Genomic DNA, 16,850 nt, shown 5'->3' with positions numbered 1-16,850 from the left:
ATATATCCTATTGAACACTCTGAATGGGTGTCGCCAATAGTTATCGTGCCAAAAAAGAATGGGAAACTCAGGGTGTGCGTGGACCTCAAAAAAGTTAATGCAGCTACTAGAAGAGACCATTACCCCCTACCATATTCCGAACATGTACTCGAAAGAGTTGCAGGCAAGGAAGCTTATAGCTTTCTAGATGGGTACTCAGGCTACAACCAAATCACGATAGCGCTAGAGGACCAAGCTAAAACTGCCTTCATCACAGAATTTGGCGTGTTTGCATTTCGTGTGATGGCTTTTGGCTTAACAAATGCCCCTGCTACATTCCAACGATTAATAAACACTGCTTTTAAAGAATATTTGAGAGAGTTTTGTGAAGCTTTCTTAGACGACCTTTGTGTTTACTCTTCTTGGAAAGAACATCTATCATGTTTGCGGAAGGTGTTTGAAAAATGTAGGTTATATCGTATCTCATTGAACCTGTTCAAATGCCAATTTTGGGTCAAGCATGGAGTTATTTTAGGGCATATAGTATCCAAGAATGGTATCTCAACCAATGAGAGCAAAATTAAAGTGATTCTAGAGTTACCACCACCAACCAATTACAAGGGAGTTCAAAGGTTCATGAGACACGTGGGTTATTATCGACGGTTTATTTTATTTTTCGTTGAGATAGCACGTCCTTTGTACAAGCTTCTCATTGAATTTAAATGGACTGAAGAGTGTGACCAGGCCTATGAACAATTGAAGAAAACACTAGCAAGTGCTCCGATTTTAAGGACACCTAACTGGGATGTCATTTTCCATGTGCATATTGATGCATCAAACTTTGCTATTGGGTGTGTTCTCACTCAACCAGGAGAACATAAATTGGACTATCCCATTAGCTTTGCAAGCCGTCAATTGAACGATGCTGAAAGGAACTACACCACTACAGAGCGAGAAGGTTTGGCAATGGTTTATGCAGTAAAGAAATTTCGCTACTACCTTCTGGCAAACAAGTTTGTATTTTATGTGGATCATCAAGCGTTGCTGTATCTGGTAAACAAGCCATGCTCCACAGGAAGAATCACACGATGGTTGTTAATTCTTCTTGAGTTTGATTTCACGATTGTAGTGAGACCCGGTAAAAGGCACGTCATGGCTGATCATTTGTCTCGCATACCCAATGGTGAAGCCCCTACAGGAGTTGATGATGAATTACCCGATACTTCCCTATTCATAGTTGAGACTATGCCTGAATGGAGTGAGAACATTGTTAACTTTTTAGTTAATGGTTTTCCACCCAAGGAACTTCGTAAGGATATCGCTCGAAGGCTAGTAAAAGAATGTGAACCCTATTGTTTGATTGCCGGAACCCTGTATGGATTAGGCAAGGACGATATTCTTAGGCGTTGTGCCCGCGAGGATGAATATTTGTATATCTTGCAAGAAGCACATATGGGCATAGCAGGAGGACATTTTTCAGGGGACCTGACTGCTAGAAAGGTGCTGCAATCAGGCTATTGGTGGCCAACTTTATTTAAGGATGCATCACTTTTTACAAAAGGGTGTGATGAGTGCCAACGTTACAAGACCACACAGCGCAAGGACAGAATTCCCTTACATCCTATTAAAGTAACCCAACCATTTGAAAAATGGGGCTTAGACTTTGTAGGTCCAATTAGTCCCGCAGCTCGCAACACTCAATCTCGATATATTCTAGTTGCTACGGACTATGTAACAAAGTGGGCTGAAGCTAAGGCTTCACAAAAAGCTGACGCGAGGACAACAACTAAGTTTCTTTTTGAGAACATTATCACAAGATTTGGTTGCCCTTTTGAAATTGTTAGTGATAATGGTACCCATTTTATAAATGAGGTAATAAGAGAGCTTACCACGACCTTTATGATATCCCACCATAAGTCTACACCTTATTACCCGCAAGCTAATGGACAAGCCGAGAGCACCAACAAGACTCTAATCTCTATTTTAACCAAGACGGTAGAAGCTCATCGCACTGATTGGGATTTGAAGTTGACATCTGCTCTATGGGCTTATCGTACTGCTTATAAAGTGGCTATTAATTGTACGCCATTCAAAATGGTATACGGCCAAGAAGCGGTTATGCCTTGGGAGTTTGTCATTCCTAGTCTTAGGGTAGCTTCGCAAGAAGGATGGAATGGTAACCCCTTAACCGAGCGTTTGTTTATCTTAGAAAAACTAGACGAAGAGAGACAGTTGGCTGTGCAAAATGCTCTTGTGGAAAAGGATAGGAGAAAGAAGTGGTTTGATCGCCATGTGAAGGACAAGGATATCAAAGTTGGTGATAAAGTCCTTATGTATGGAGTACGTAAAGAGAAGAAAAAGTTGAAATATGCTGGTAAAGGACCATATAGAGTATGTGAAATTACCCCACAAGGTACCCTTCGTGTGGAAACTCTTGATGGAGTTGAAACCATTGGATTCCTCAATGGGAGTAAATTCAAAAGATATTATGATCCTTTAAGCCAAGAAGAACTACGGGCCATTCATCAAAAGAAGGCCGCCAAAGCACAAACCGAGTTAAACAAGATACAAGCTCAAGCTGAGGCTAAGGAGCGACAACAACGTATAAGACAAAAACGAGAGGCTAACCTTGGGGTCACAAATGCATTCCACGTGGAAATCGAAGAGGATGGGTTGGACTCTGACACACCTCTACGATACCCCATTGAGTTAAATAGTGCCTATGGAAAAGTGCTATATAACGCCTTATTGGACACGGGTGCTAAATACAATCTGCTATCCTATGGGGTGTGGTGTCAGTTAGGGAAGCCACCTCTATCTGAGAGTATTATCCATGTCAAGGGTGTCAACAAGAAAAAAACTGCGGTTTTTGGAATCTGGCACACTTCTGTCAGTTATGACAATGGGGTGGTAGCTCAAGACTTTTTGGTCATGCCTACTGGAACTATGGAGGGTAATATAAACCTAGGCCGCACGTGGATGATAGCCACCAAATGCACTATTGATTGGGGGACTGGGGGTGTTACAACGCAAAAACCAACTCTTAGCCCTACCACTCAAGCCATAGTCCCTGAGATATTGCCCAAGGAAATAAAACCCAAGACATTGCATGTCCAGGAGGTTGAACCATACGTCCCCATAGCCCAACTCTCTAGAGCTTCAACTAATGTAGTTGAAAGAAAGCTTGAGACACACAAGAACCATCCTAATATAACAGAGAAAACATACAAGTGGGTCCCTAAAACCTCTGTAGTGAGCATGGTTGATGCAAAAAAACGGAAACCTAGTAAGAACCGTACCACTCACTCCAAGAAATGTAAAGAAACGCTGCGTTGGATTCCTAAACGACTATTGGAAGCCCAAGGATACTATGAAGGAAATGATCAAATCTGGGTGCCCAAACGTAAAGTGTACTCTTACCTGTCACCTGGCCCATGTAAACCCAATCCTGTGGCTCCAAAACAAATTGAAAATTGCGGAAAGGAAAAAATCGTGGAACGTTACACACCCGTTCTAGAGCTAGTTTGGGTACCAAAGAAAGAACGATTTGTCCCACCTAGCTCAGGAACAGGGAAATCAAATGAAGCTTCTTGCTCTTCATGTAGTTCCTATACGCAAATAGAAGCTTCGACACAACCTCCACCTACCACTGTACATATCCATCCAAGCACGAAAGAGTTTGCACCTTCCGGGGTAAGTTCACCACCTACAACAACGTTGCAAATAAAATACTGGGAGAGTACCTTACCACCCTTGCAGCTTGACGAGGCACCTAGGGTAATAGAAAACTACTGGCAAAAATCCTCACCTATTACCAACTGGAACAATTGGTTTCAAAGGGTGACAAGCTCATTTCAAACGGTATGATCTACCCAAGGAAGGGGGGAGTGTTTGCTGACAGTCATCATTCATTTGTTTCCCTCTCAACCTTTTTCCCTGACCTCTCAATCTCCGATCTTAGGGAATGTATATATATAGCCTTATACTCGCAAAAAAAACAAAAATAGTAAAGAGCAAGAGCGCCTAGCAATGAGAGAGCACCCTATCAGATCTTACATATAAGTCCAAATTCACCGTGTCAAGTCAAGCAACACACAAAAACAACTCTTATGTTTTAAAGGCCTAACCAAATCTATCTGTCTTGTCAGAAATGGCTACTTCACCAGAGGCATGCACTTCTATTTTTGATGAAAGGTACCCCTTGTCTTTTCAACAAGTGTTCTACGTATGCTACCCTATACTTTCTTGCGAATGGGATTTGATAGAGAGCCTTGCATGTGAGAGAAATTTTGAGGAGTTAGAATGGCTGATACGTCTATGGCTAACTAGTGATCCCTACCCAGTAGCGAATGTGTCTCCAATGGCACATGCTTATTCTTTTGCACAAGATGAGTATCCACGCATCACAAGGTTCTTGATTAGCATGCTTGCACAAGAGGATGATGAAGAGGAACTAATAGAGATCGAGGAAGACTATGGCCTCACGGACAACGATTTTATTTATCTAGATGATGAGGATAGAGGCCTAGCCTTAGGGTGGCCACCCGGTTTATATAATATCCTCTTTCCTTGATTCTAAAAGGGGTGACAGATAGGTAGGTTAGGGGTCTAGATGGTGTTTTGAGTTTGTTTTTTAGGAGTTTTAATTTTTCCCACTGATGTGCCTCCTGGAGGTATTCCTTTTGTTTCCTAGTGTGTACAGGAGCGTGTTGCTATTGATAGGATTTGGATCTTCATGGAACCTTCAAATCAAGCGCGACCATCAACACAAACAGGTGTTTCTTATCCATTAGCATTGCCCTTATCTTTTTTGCATCCATGTTTGTCTGCTTTGATTGTGATTGGTAGCATAATATTCAGCGCATTGGCTTAGTATCAAACATTTAATTCAATGTAATGTTTTGTCATAATCACTTGTCTAGGTTTAAAAATCAAGCAGTCCGACTAAGCTAGTTTGACCAAGCTAGGTATTAGAAATCTTCTCTTAATACCATGGGGAATGCCTTCCTAATAAACAATGGTTACTTAGGTTCTTAATCCGATTTAGGCAGCATTGTATGAAATGTACTAGGGCTTTCTAGTGGGCTTAACCCTATCGACCTTTAGCTTAAGTATTATAAAGGGAGTTTACTAATGTGATGAGCCTGGGGAGTGTATCAGTGTTATATGACCCCCCAAAGTTACAAAATTTAAATGCTGAAAATGAACAAGCAAAAAATCAAAGTGCCACAATGTAAAATTTTAAGCTGGAAGAGAAATCTCAGCTTGATTTGGTACTTCACTCACATGTATTGCCTATGGTACTAGAGCCCTAGAGGTTCCCAGCGTGGGCGCTTTTCCTTGAAAAGCAAAAAACCCAAGGCATACAAAATAAGCACACACATCATAATTGAATCACTGTGAAAAGACCTTGGGGGGTCAAAGAAAAAGTAATCAGTCAGGCGATGATTTCATGAGAAATTCCTTTTATGGTAGCTTAACTACAAGGTTTTCTAGATATAGCCTCTAGTCAGCCCTTGAACATGAATACTTGGCTCTCGCGATTAAACAACTTAATTGACCACAGAAAGTTAAGAAGCTTACCCTTGGTATTAATATTCGATCTCTAGTGCTTTTCGACCGTCAAATTAGCGACCCCAGACTTGTTTAATTTTCTACCTTTACATCTGTTTATGCATTTGATTACATTGCAATTTAATGTTCATTGCTAACAAATTGTTTGAAATTCTTTGACCAATCAATTTTTCTATCTAAAACTGCATATGCTTTTTAAGAGAATGCAATTATTGTGCCAATGTTGTTTGATTTTGCAGTGACTGAAGAAGGCTAAGGACATTCATCTCAAATGCTCTTCCACCTCGACGAACCAGCTTCAACTCAATAGCTTCCGAGGACGGAATCTACATCAGGAAGGGGGGCATGTTAACCCTCACGGCTCACGGACACCCCATCACCTACGATGGACGCGTATTATGTATTCGATAGAGTCAGGTACCGGGCTTGTCGGACCAATAGGGAAAGGTAGAGTGATCGCCGATGAGAGGCGCACTTTAACTTGGACATTCAAGGGATTAGTTGGTTAAGCATGGGCGCCCAAGTGTGAATGGGGTGAGCTCCTATAAAAGCCAACTAAACCTAATTTTTACTCATTCTCTCATTTGTGCAATTGAAGAGTGCTCTTGCTCCATCTCCATCTTCTTCTTCTTCACCTCCTTGTGTGTGTGTGTGTGTGAGAGAGAGAGAGAGAGGGAGAGTGTGTGTGCGATCGAGCATTACGAAGGCACGACTGCAGCTTCTTCTTCATCGCGGCGAGGAATCCACCACGAAGGCGAGCGTAGAGCGGTGAGTGACACACCCTTTGTTTTCTTGAGCTTGCTAGTTTAGGCTTGTTGTGTACTTGGAGCCGTTTGTGGCTCGCATACGGTGTATTGGCAAGTCCCTTGCTTCGACAGTGCGACAAGGAGCGCACACTCTTCAACTCTAATTACACGCAAAAAGGCTGCTACATGATCTCTCGGATCCCTGTTTCCTATGTATTTCTTGTTTACCCATTTTTGCACTTGAGAAGGTCTAATTCTACGATGGTCTACAAATCTCATCATTGGATCTCCACGTCCTAGTTGATATACCTCCTCTGGTATTCTGTAGTGGCCAAGTTCCTCTCCCAGTGGTGCTCCTAAGCCATAATTTCTAACAGTTCTTGCCAGAGATGGTTCATCTCTCCGAACTCGTTCTATGGGTGGTCTTCCAGGCTCTGTTGACCCTTGAGTCGTTGGCTTACTCTCTCCTTGATACCGTGAATAGAGTGGTGGTTCTTGTAAATCCATTAGCCCTCGTGCGGCTTGATAACCATCTTGGTTTCGGTCTTGTTCTAATGTTGCACTCTGTCAAAGCCATGCCTGCAATGATGGCTGGGTAGCTGGTTGGTCCTGGTAGTTGAACGTCTGTTGCCGGGTAGAATGTGAAGCCACATCATACTCTTTTGAAAATGGATTTGTCGATTTTCTAGGGGTGTAGGTGGCTCTTGGCATTTCTTTGGGGGCATATGTTGATGCTCCTGGAACCGTTGCCTTTTCTACCTCCTCTAGGAGAACACGTGTGTATTCTCGCCCGTACCTATCAACAAAAACAATATCCTTCCCCATAGCAATTTCATAAGAGAATAAGTAAAGAACCTTGTCTTTTCTTAATTCCTTTGGGTAGGGTTCTTTGCATCGGAAGTAAGAGACTATTCCCTCGCTCTCATGCTTGTAAATCCCCACATTCTCATTATAGGTTGAGACCCTGGTTGTTTTCTTATCATACATAAAAAGCGCTCCAGGTCGATCAATGTTTGGAGGTGGTTCTTGGGTTTCTAAAACCATTTTCCCTTTCGCCACGTTATCTCCATATCTGTTGTAATCCTCAGGGTTACCAACTATCAGATAGTGGTTCCCTTTTTCGTCTCGGATCTATCTCCATCATCATAGACTCGAATTATCTCCAGTCTCTGAGCCCGGTCTTTCTTCAATACAAATACACTTGTGTCCTCGATAGTCAGAATAAACTATGGCTCCCCTCGAGTTTGTTCCTTCTAAGAAGATTACAGTGAACTTGGAATAATTCAAAGGATTTAGGGAGGTGTTTCCCCCTGGCATTGGTCCTTCATAGGAGATACCTCCTGGCTGTTGACTACCCATCATGAAGAAGGACTTGTCTGACGAAGTGCCAGTATCACTACCCTCCTCAATAATCGGTGCTAGTGGATCTAGCCTTGCCTGATTTACACTCTCTTCAGTGGACGTGGTGTTTACTTGACTTTTGACACTTTTAGCTCCTGACTTAAAAAAGGCTCCTGACCTTAAATACATAAGACTCAAAGCTGTATTGCGAACTTAAAGCTTACCTGGACTTCTCCTGTCTGCTCAGCTATGTGATGATCTCCTTCTGGAATCTACACATGTATGGTTAGTCTGTTCACAAGGGTTTCCTTGAACCAGGAAAAAATCTTTCAATTATGTACAACAATCATTTTTTAATGAAAACTGGTCAGTCTTAGCCAATTTGTGTTTTTCTCCCCAATGGGTGTTTCAGGGTCTTCTGGTGGTCCAATTTCAAATGTGAAATGAGGGCTGGGATCTATGTGATAAGTATGTCCTAACTGTATAGTCACAATTTGCAGTCTGAATCACCCCTTTCTGAGTCTATCGTGATAGACTGAGCAAGCAAACAGCCTAATTGTTTCTTGTTTTAGTTTGTTTTGCGTTTTTACAGTGTTTTTCTACACTATTTCGACACAACCATAACAAGCACTAAAAACCATAAAACCATAACTCCACATTATCCTACCTAACTAAATCTAACTAGTCACAGATCCTCGGCAAGACACAGGCTTCCTGTCTATCCACTAGACCTCAGGGATACCCTCTCCTGGATCTTGTTCTAGAAGTTTAAGCTCTCTCTAGTCGAAACTAAAGTAAGCTAACCATCACACGAGTGACGTAGATCTCCCTACTTAAGGTCTTGTGTCCCCGGCAACGGCGCCAATGTTTTAGGACAACCTACTGCCCTGTTCATGCTCACACGCACGACACAGACAACATACTTGTCATTCGATGACACGACTAACCCGTAGGTGCACAGAGGCAATCTTGTTAGCTTGTCAGGCTGAGACCAACCTACACATACGCACTTCTATGATGCATCAATCACTAATCCTTGTTAACTCCAACCCACTATATCCCTAAACGCTCATAACACCATTTACACATCAAATGAACTCGGAATTGCTTCAAACTTGCTAGGCACCATCCTCTCACTAGGATACACTTACCTATAAGTCAAATCTCTCCAGATTTTAACCCTAGTTATCTCGAATACAGCCGCGATAGACTCGCAGGTCATAATCTAAAAGTGTGTGAAACCTAAGTCTATGAGTATCTATATGTAGCTAATCTTTCCCTCGTTCCATAAAGTACTTGATTGTTGAAAACAGACACTGTTTGTGCTACTTACAAGCAAAACAAGCTCGTAGAAGGATCACTCGCGAACAGCTCTAAGATGCGAATGCGTAGAGTGGGCGCGTAGCTCTCGGAGAGGCTACCGCGATGGTGTGGTCACTTCGTCAATCCGGTGAGGGAGATGCGCGTAGTGAAGAGGATAAGATCACTCTCTCTCTCTCTCTCTCTCTCTCTCTCTCTCTCTCTCTCTCTCTCTCTCTCTCTCTCTCTCTCTCTCAGACCCGTACGACGCAAAATTAATGAAAAATAATGTTATTCAAAAATGGTTCTAAGGTGACCTTTATACTTCACTCACCTTAGTTCAAAATGTACATGGGGTTTTAATTGAGTTCTACTCATCATAATTACAAAGTGGAAACGCATTGCGTCCTGACCAACTAATAAATCTATACATAATCCAAACAATTGGACAAAGACGGTAGACATCATTGGCATTACAAAGGGAATTTGATAGTCATTACAAAGGGGCTTTATACCACTGTTGGGATCCAACAGGGTCCAGACTCCAGTGGAGACGCCTGACGTCCGTACCTCCATTGACATGCCACTAGAGACCCCTGTTGGGACACCCAAGCTCACGTGTCACCGGCGACAGGGCTTGCCTTACTCCGTTGACTTCAACGGAGGCACCATCTTGGATGATGAAGGCAAGAAGGTGATCTCGCGCATCCACGGCCTTTGCTCTCAGGTTGTTTAGACACTACATACTAAATACCTAGTGTGAAGTTCCAAGTGATTTAAAAGATAGAGTCATTAGCATACTGCATGACAAGTTTCCCGTTTCAACACGGGATGACCGCTTCAATGAAGACCTGATGAAGGTTCGAATGCACGAATACTGCAAGCATAAGCGTTCTGAAGTGCAAAAAGCAATAAAGAATGGGTTGAAAAGACCAGATTGGCTGGCCAAAGAAGATTGGAAGAATGCAAAGAAAGCAGTGCGTGAGAATCCTGACAAGTGGAAGCAACAAAAGAAGGCATCCAAAGCGCGAGTAGAGGCAAGGAGCTCGCACCACTTGGGGAGCGACGGGTGGGCATCATTTGAGGTCAATTTTGTAAGTGTTTTTGCATTGCTCTTTAGGTTTGATATTTTAGGGTTTAGGGGTTTTTAAATTCCAACATAATGGATTCTTTGTATATTTTGACAGTGGTCGATGACAGAACGTGACCCCACACCGTACGAGCCCGAGTACACAGGCAAGAAGGGCTTAAATGCCCTGATGGACATTCTGAGTTCTCGCGGCAGCATGGTGTGTATTAGGGTTTACTCTTTTCTATTTGTTGTATTGTTTTGTAAATTATATGTTTATACTTACAACTGTCTTATTGTTTTTTTTTTTGCAGAATCCAACAGATACGCCACTTGGACGCGATGAGACGTCTGATTAGACGACATCACTCTAGTCGTAGCTAGATATCATTAGTTCCCTTTTGTCATAGCATATGTATCATGAGATGAAATTTATTCATCTTTTTGTAACTATTGGAAAACCATTTATATTTTCTCAATAATGACAATGGTGTTGTAACTACTACATTTGCAAAGTTTAACAATCAAGTGATTTTGCCTATGATGTGTACAATTGTCATTGATTTACTTTCATCAATTTACTTTTGTCAGTTTTGTATATTTATTCAGCAAACAATACTACGGATGATGGAGTTAATGGTTATATTGTCTTGTGGGTGACTACTTTGGCTCTATATCTAAGATTGCACTTTCTTTCAAAGATGAATCTAGGCTTATCTTGGATGCATTTAGGTTTACTATATTATTGAAACATTCAATATGGTTGATGGGTGGCAAATGCCCTGCCACCAAATAATGTCGCTATAAGCGTCGCTATATAAGGCTCTGCAGTGTCGCTATGAACGTCACTATAGGTGGCCTGTAAGCATCCCTATGATCGTCACTATATACATTGCTATATAGCGACGGCTATAGGGATGCTTACAGGAACTCTAGAGCGATGTTCCTGTATCGACACTTTTAGCGACGGTCTTAGCAACGCCGGGGAGTATAGAAACCCAATGTATTTCCGTCACTAACAGCGTCACAAGTGCACACAGCCTCTTGTAGTGTATGCTATGGCATGTCCTTCTTGAAGCAAGACTGCTTCAAGGCAATCACCACAAGCATCACATTAGACCTCAAATGGCTTTGAGAGATCCGGAAGCATGAGGACTGGTTGAGAGGTAAGCTTCTCTTTGAGCTTGTCAAAAGCTTTTTGGTCCTTAGTAGTCCATGAATACTTAACGTTCTTCTTTGTTAAGTCATGTAATGGTCCTGCTATTTGAGAAAATTTTGCTATGAAGCGTCTATAGTATGCACACATACCAATAAAGCTTCTTAGCTCATGTAGATTCCTTGGATTAGGCCATGCTTTTATTACCTCTAACTTCAATGGATCCATACGGATACCATCTTGAGAGATAATATGACCTAAGTGTTGAATCTCTTGAAGGAAAAATTTGCTTTTCTTTTGGTTGAGAAAAAGCTTGTTCTCCCTCAATGCTTGAAAAATCACTTGGAGATGTTGCTTGTGTTCCTCCAAGGACTTGGAGTAGATGATGATATCATCAAAGAACACTCCAGTGAACTTGTGATAGGGTCTAAATATTTTCTCCATCAAACGATTGAATGTGGTAGGTGCATTGATCAAGCCAAAAGGCATGACTAGATATTCATAAAGACCAAACGTTTTATGAAACGCAGTATTTAGGATATCTTCCTCCACTATCCTTATTTGATGATAGCCACTTTTCAGGTCAATCCTACTGAAGTAGGTAGAGCCTTGTAGCTTATTAAACAGATCTTCTACTCGAGGTACGATAAATCTATTTTTGATAGTGATATGGTTTAGTGCGCGATAGTCTACACACATGCGGTATGTTCCATCTTTATTTTTCACTAAAAGGACTAGAGAATAAAAGGGAGATGAGCTAGGCGTCACCATCCCTTTGTCTACCAATTCTTGTACTTGTCTCATGATCTCCTCTTGTTGAGCTTGGGAAACTTGATAAGGAGGTTTATTAGGCGGTGAGCTTCCTGATAGGAGCTCAATTCGATGGTCATCCTCCCCTCGTTTTGGAGGTAAGTCCATAGGGATATCATCGATGAACACATCTTGTAATCCTTTTAGAAAGTTAGACAAGTCTAACTCTTGTTGATTCCTACCATTCACCTTGATGAAACATTAGGAACTTCTAGGGACTCTTTGACAAAAATCATGTACGCAAAAACTGAGCTCTTCATTGATTTATCAAGGGAAAGAGGATTCACAAGTGGTATAGTATGACCATACTCATTAGCATCTATATACATGTTCTTTCCCCTGTAGGTGAAGTAGATTCTCCTCTTAGGGAACTTCATGTTGGCAGCCATGCGATCAAACCATGGCACCCCTAGGATAGCATCCTCATGTTGGAGAGGAGAGATGAAAAAGTCTTCTTTGTCGACATAGCTTTGGACATGAAGCCTCAACTTCCCAATCAAGGGAGTAATGGAGGTTTGTTGTCCCTTGAAAGCTGTGTCATCCGTTACAATATCTCCCATCTCAAAAGCTTGAATGCCCAACTTGGTGGCCAAATCTGTTGATATGAAGTTGTGAGTAGAGCCAGGGTCAAACAAGATGAAGGCATCATGCTCCCTTACCTTTCCCCAATCATAGGAGAGAGATGATCATTTGCAATGTGCATCCTCCTTTGGAGCTTCGATGGTGGAATCCCTAGGAGTCTCATTGCGAGCATTTTTCTTAGGGCAAGAACGATAGCCATGTCCTTGCTCCCCACACTTAAAACACATATGGTCCTTGAGAAAAGCTTCAAGCTCTTCATTAGAGATTTTGTTTTTACCTTTGTAAACTCCCTTCTCCATGGACCTGATGTTGTTGTTGTTGTTGGAATGGCCTTGGGAAGAATTTTGGGCATTAATTTTTCCCTTTGCATCACTTTTGTCTTTATTTTCCATGGGCTTGACATTCCATCTAGCCCCTTGTTGGAAATTGATACACAAAGGAACCATGGTATGGTGGATTACTTTGTTGATAGAATTAGGCCATTGAGAGTTGACATACTCGGCCATCTCTTCTAGTAATCCTGCACAAAATTGTTGCTTTTGCTTGTCGGAGTCTATCTTTTGAAAGACAGTAGCATTGAGATGTAAATCCCAAAACTTGTCCACATATTTGTGGATACACTCATGAGAGAGAAGCCTCAAAATCCGCCATTTGGTGAGCACTTTGCCCTTTGCATCACTTGCAAGGAATTGCTTCATGATGGAAACTCGTAGAGTTTTCCATGTCCTTTGGGGCTTCGCTGTTGCCACAAAGACTGGCCCACCAAAGTGCATAGCTACATGGCATAGCTTGGAGGACTCTGTGAAACCCTCATCTCCAAAGGCCGCATCAAATTATTGGATGAAGGCCAATACTTTGTTGGTAGCACCAAAGGTGCCATCATAGGTGAGAAAAGAGATACTCTATCCTCCCTCTTTGAACTTCTTTATCTTTTGTGACCTTTGCCATGCAAGGTAAGATTTTCAATGTCCTCCCCTCTTGTATTCTCTAGAAGAATAGCCATAGCTTTCATCGGTGTAGAGGAGGAAGGTGAAGAAGAAGGAGAAGAGGGTGAACTCTTTCTTTCCCTTTTCTTCCTTTGTTTCCTCTCTTTCCTTTTGGAGTGACGAGGAGAAGGACTTTGGGTTAAACATTTTCTCTTGGGAGGAGTTGGTGATTGTTTAGTCCGCCTTCTTTGTGGAGCCACATCTTCGGAGAAACTTAGGGATTCATTACTTTCTTGATCTTTGGATTCCTCCTCTTGTATGGGAGAGAGTCTTGTTTTGGGGGTCTCATCAAGAGGCCTCCTAAGCTCTCTCTCCTCTTGAAGAGGAAAGGAAATCCCATAAGCACGAAGTTTTTGAGTAACTTTGGCTTGCAAAGCGGGGTTTCCCATAGCTTGTTGCAACCTAGTAACAAGATAATCAACAAACATGGGGACATCATCATTAGCACCTTCATGTGCAAAATCAAACTTATCAATGTTCACTCTACTCTCTTGGTTATTGTCAGCCATATTAATTAAACTTATGTGTTTATTTAGTGTATGATTTGGCAATTCAAAACCTTAGTTGCTACTCCTCTTAGCCTTTGAAAAAAGGCACTTAAGTATCTACACCCACGGCTCGAGTTGGTTAATTATAGAGAGGAATGGAGTGGGTCTAAAATAGCAAAGTTTCCAAGGGATAGCTCCTTTCAGACTTGTTATGGCTCAATAATGGTAAAGTTGTAGGCAAGTCTAATAAGACTCCATTATTAAGACCAAATCTCCCAAGGTCTGCACCATATCCTACATAGTGGTCTCAACAAAACCGATAATAGATCCCAGTCCCATTTACCCAATATAATTAACAAAATCAACCATGCATAGGCTACTTAAGGACCTCTCTTCTTAAGCAAGAAAAGAGAAACCAAATGCTCTGATACCAATGTAATGTAAATGGCTATGAACTTTGAGAATAGCGGAAATAAGAGAATTAGAATGAGCATTTTTGTGAGATTACTTTGAGAACTTGGAGGGTGAGCTTAATTGATGGTAGCAGCATAAAAATAGTACTTAATTAACTTGGAATGAACAATACTTTTGCAAGAGAGAGAGTATTAGAAAACATGACAATAGATGAGCATCGGATTTACTTGGAGCCGGTCCCCTTCCAAAAGGCGTTCGTATTATAGATTCTCCCATCAAGAGAGACTTTCTTACAATACAATCTTTGTGCTCCTTGTGACCTTGTTGATGCTATGAAGATGAAAATCTTCATGCATCACGAGCTTAACATAAATTTTGCAAAAAGAATTAACTATCCCAAGCCTCAATCCCAAGGACTCAAACACCTTTGAAGGTGGAGAGAGCTAGTGGGGAATGAGGGTAGGGAAGAGGAAGAAGAAACATTCCATAGAAGAAAGAAATATTTCCTCACTTATCATCAATCTTCTTGCTTAGCATAGCATAATAGCATAGTAATGAAGATGAATAAGGTGACAAGCTTAAGCATTGAAGCATGGCTCTTGGTTGGATTTGCATTCCATAGCCAAGAGTGTTGGTGTAGGCTCTCCACTTCTCAACAAATTTGGAGAAGGACATGGAGCTCTTGCATTTTGTACTCCACACCATGAGAGAATGTGTGTGTGTGTGTGTGTGTGTGTGTGTGTGTGTGTGTGTGTGTGTGTGTGTTGTGTGGGGGAGAGTATACCCCCCCTCTCATGCTTGGTCTCTCTCTCTCTCTCTCTCTCGTATTATTTTATTGTTTCATTTGGACATGCGTCCTCTTTTTCCTCTCTGAGAGAGAACTTAATTATTTATTTTTATGTATCTAAGTTCTCATTGGACCCCTTTAAAACCTAACCAATAGCATTCAAACACATCATGAGGGCCACATGTGGAGGATCATTTGAACATGTGTCTTTTGTGCTTATTAAGTCATTTGGTTGAATGGAATACTTCAAGGACTTAATCAATCAAGCATGGCACGTTCATGTCTCTTCAAAGTTATCTTTGAATTGAATACTTCAAGAACTTTGATCATTTAAGCATGTGAGAAATACCTCAAGTTTTTGGATAAAGTTCCCACTTCCCACCTCAAGGTCAACCCTAGCTTTTTGCCTAAGGTCAAAGGACTTTTGAACACTAACTTTTGGAGGTCTTTAATGAGGCTAGCCCTACGGTCTTTCAACTCTATTAGGTAGCATTGGTCTTTGACAGAGCGTCTCTCATTTGGATCCCTTTACCATTGGCCCCGTATTAAGATAGATCCGTAAGCACATGTCTATATTCTAACCCTTGTTCCCGTTTATTATCCCACATTAAATGATTAATTCAATATGAGAACACCATTTGGGTTGGTTAGATATTATATTTTATGACATGATCCTAGGTACATACAATGCATCAACAAGTGTGAAAGAACTGTCATTTGTAGCAGTAAGCACAAAATTTCCAACTCCCTTGATTGGATAAGAGGCATTGCTGGCACAAGTGACTGAATTTTCATGAGGGACATCCTTGAGAGAGGTAAACAAGTCACGATGAGAGGTGATTTGTTTTGTAACACCACTGTCAAAGTACCACACATGAGCATCTGCAGCAACTTTACAAACATGCATCATGGACATAAGGATCGTAAGTGCACTCTGCACTAAAAACCCATCGTGCATCAACATCACCATCACAATCTCCTTTCACAGAAAACTCAACATAGCTGCATTTGTAGTGGAACCAACATTTGTAGTGGAACCAACCTCTTTCTTCTTAGCCTCTTTGGCCTTCAACTTAGGACATTGTGCTGCATCTTCTTTTTGCTCTTTTCACCAGAATTTTGAGACGAATTTTTCCCAACAGAAGCATTAGGAATAGGTGATTTACCACTTGTAGAAGAACCATGAGAAGTGGATACATTGTTGTTACCACCTTTTCTTTGAGCAGTAATAAAGTCATGTTCAACTGCAAGCTGTCTAGTTCTATTTTTTCTAGAAAGTGACTCTTGCAATAGAGATGTGTATAATGCATCAAAAATGACAAGTTCTAGATTTCCCTTGGTCATAAGTCTCCAAGTACCAACAAAAGTCTGGTAAAAATCTAGCAAAGCATGAAAAACAGTCTACACAAGCGAATAGTTAGAAATGACTTTGCACGCTTGAAGAAATAAGTTGCTCATGGATCTCCTTGACACCAGCAAGGAAAGTGTCCATATCATCTTCCTCATGCATAATCTTTGATTACAGATTTTTATGCACCAATGCAATTTTTACCTCATTTGTGCGACTTGCATAAAGACTAGCCAGAATATCCCAAATCTATTTTGCAGATTTTACTAAA

The sequence above is a fragment of the Adiantum capillus-veneris genome, chromosome 3, assembly GCF_014529385.1.
Source record: "Adiantum capillus-veneris isolate H3 chromosome 3, ASM1452938v2, whole genome shotgun sequence".
Taxonomy (NCBI): Eukaryota; Viridiplantae; Streptophyta; class Polypodiopsida; order Polypodiales; family Pteridaceae; genus Adiantum; species Adiantum capillus-veneris.
This window is presented reverse-complemented; position numbering follows the sequence as displayed.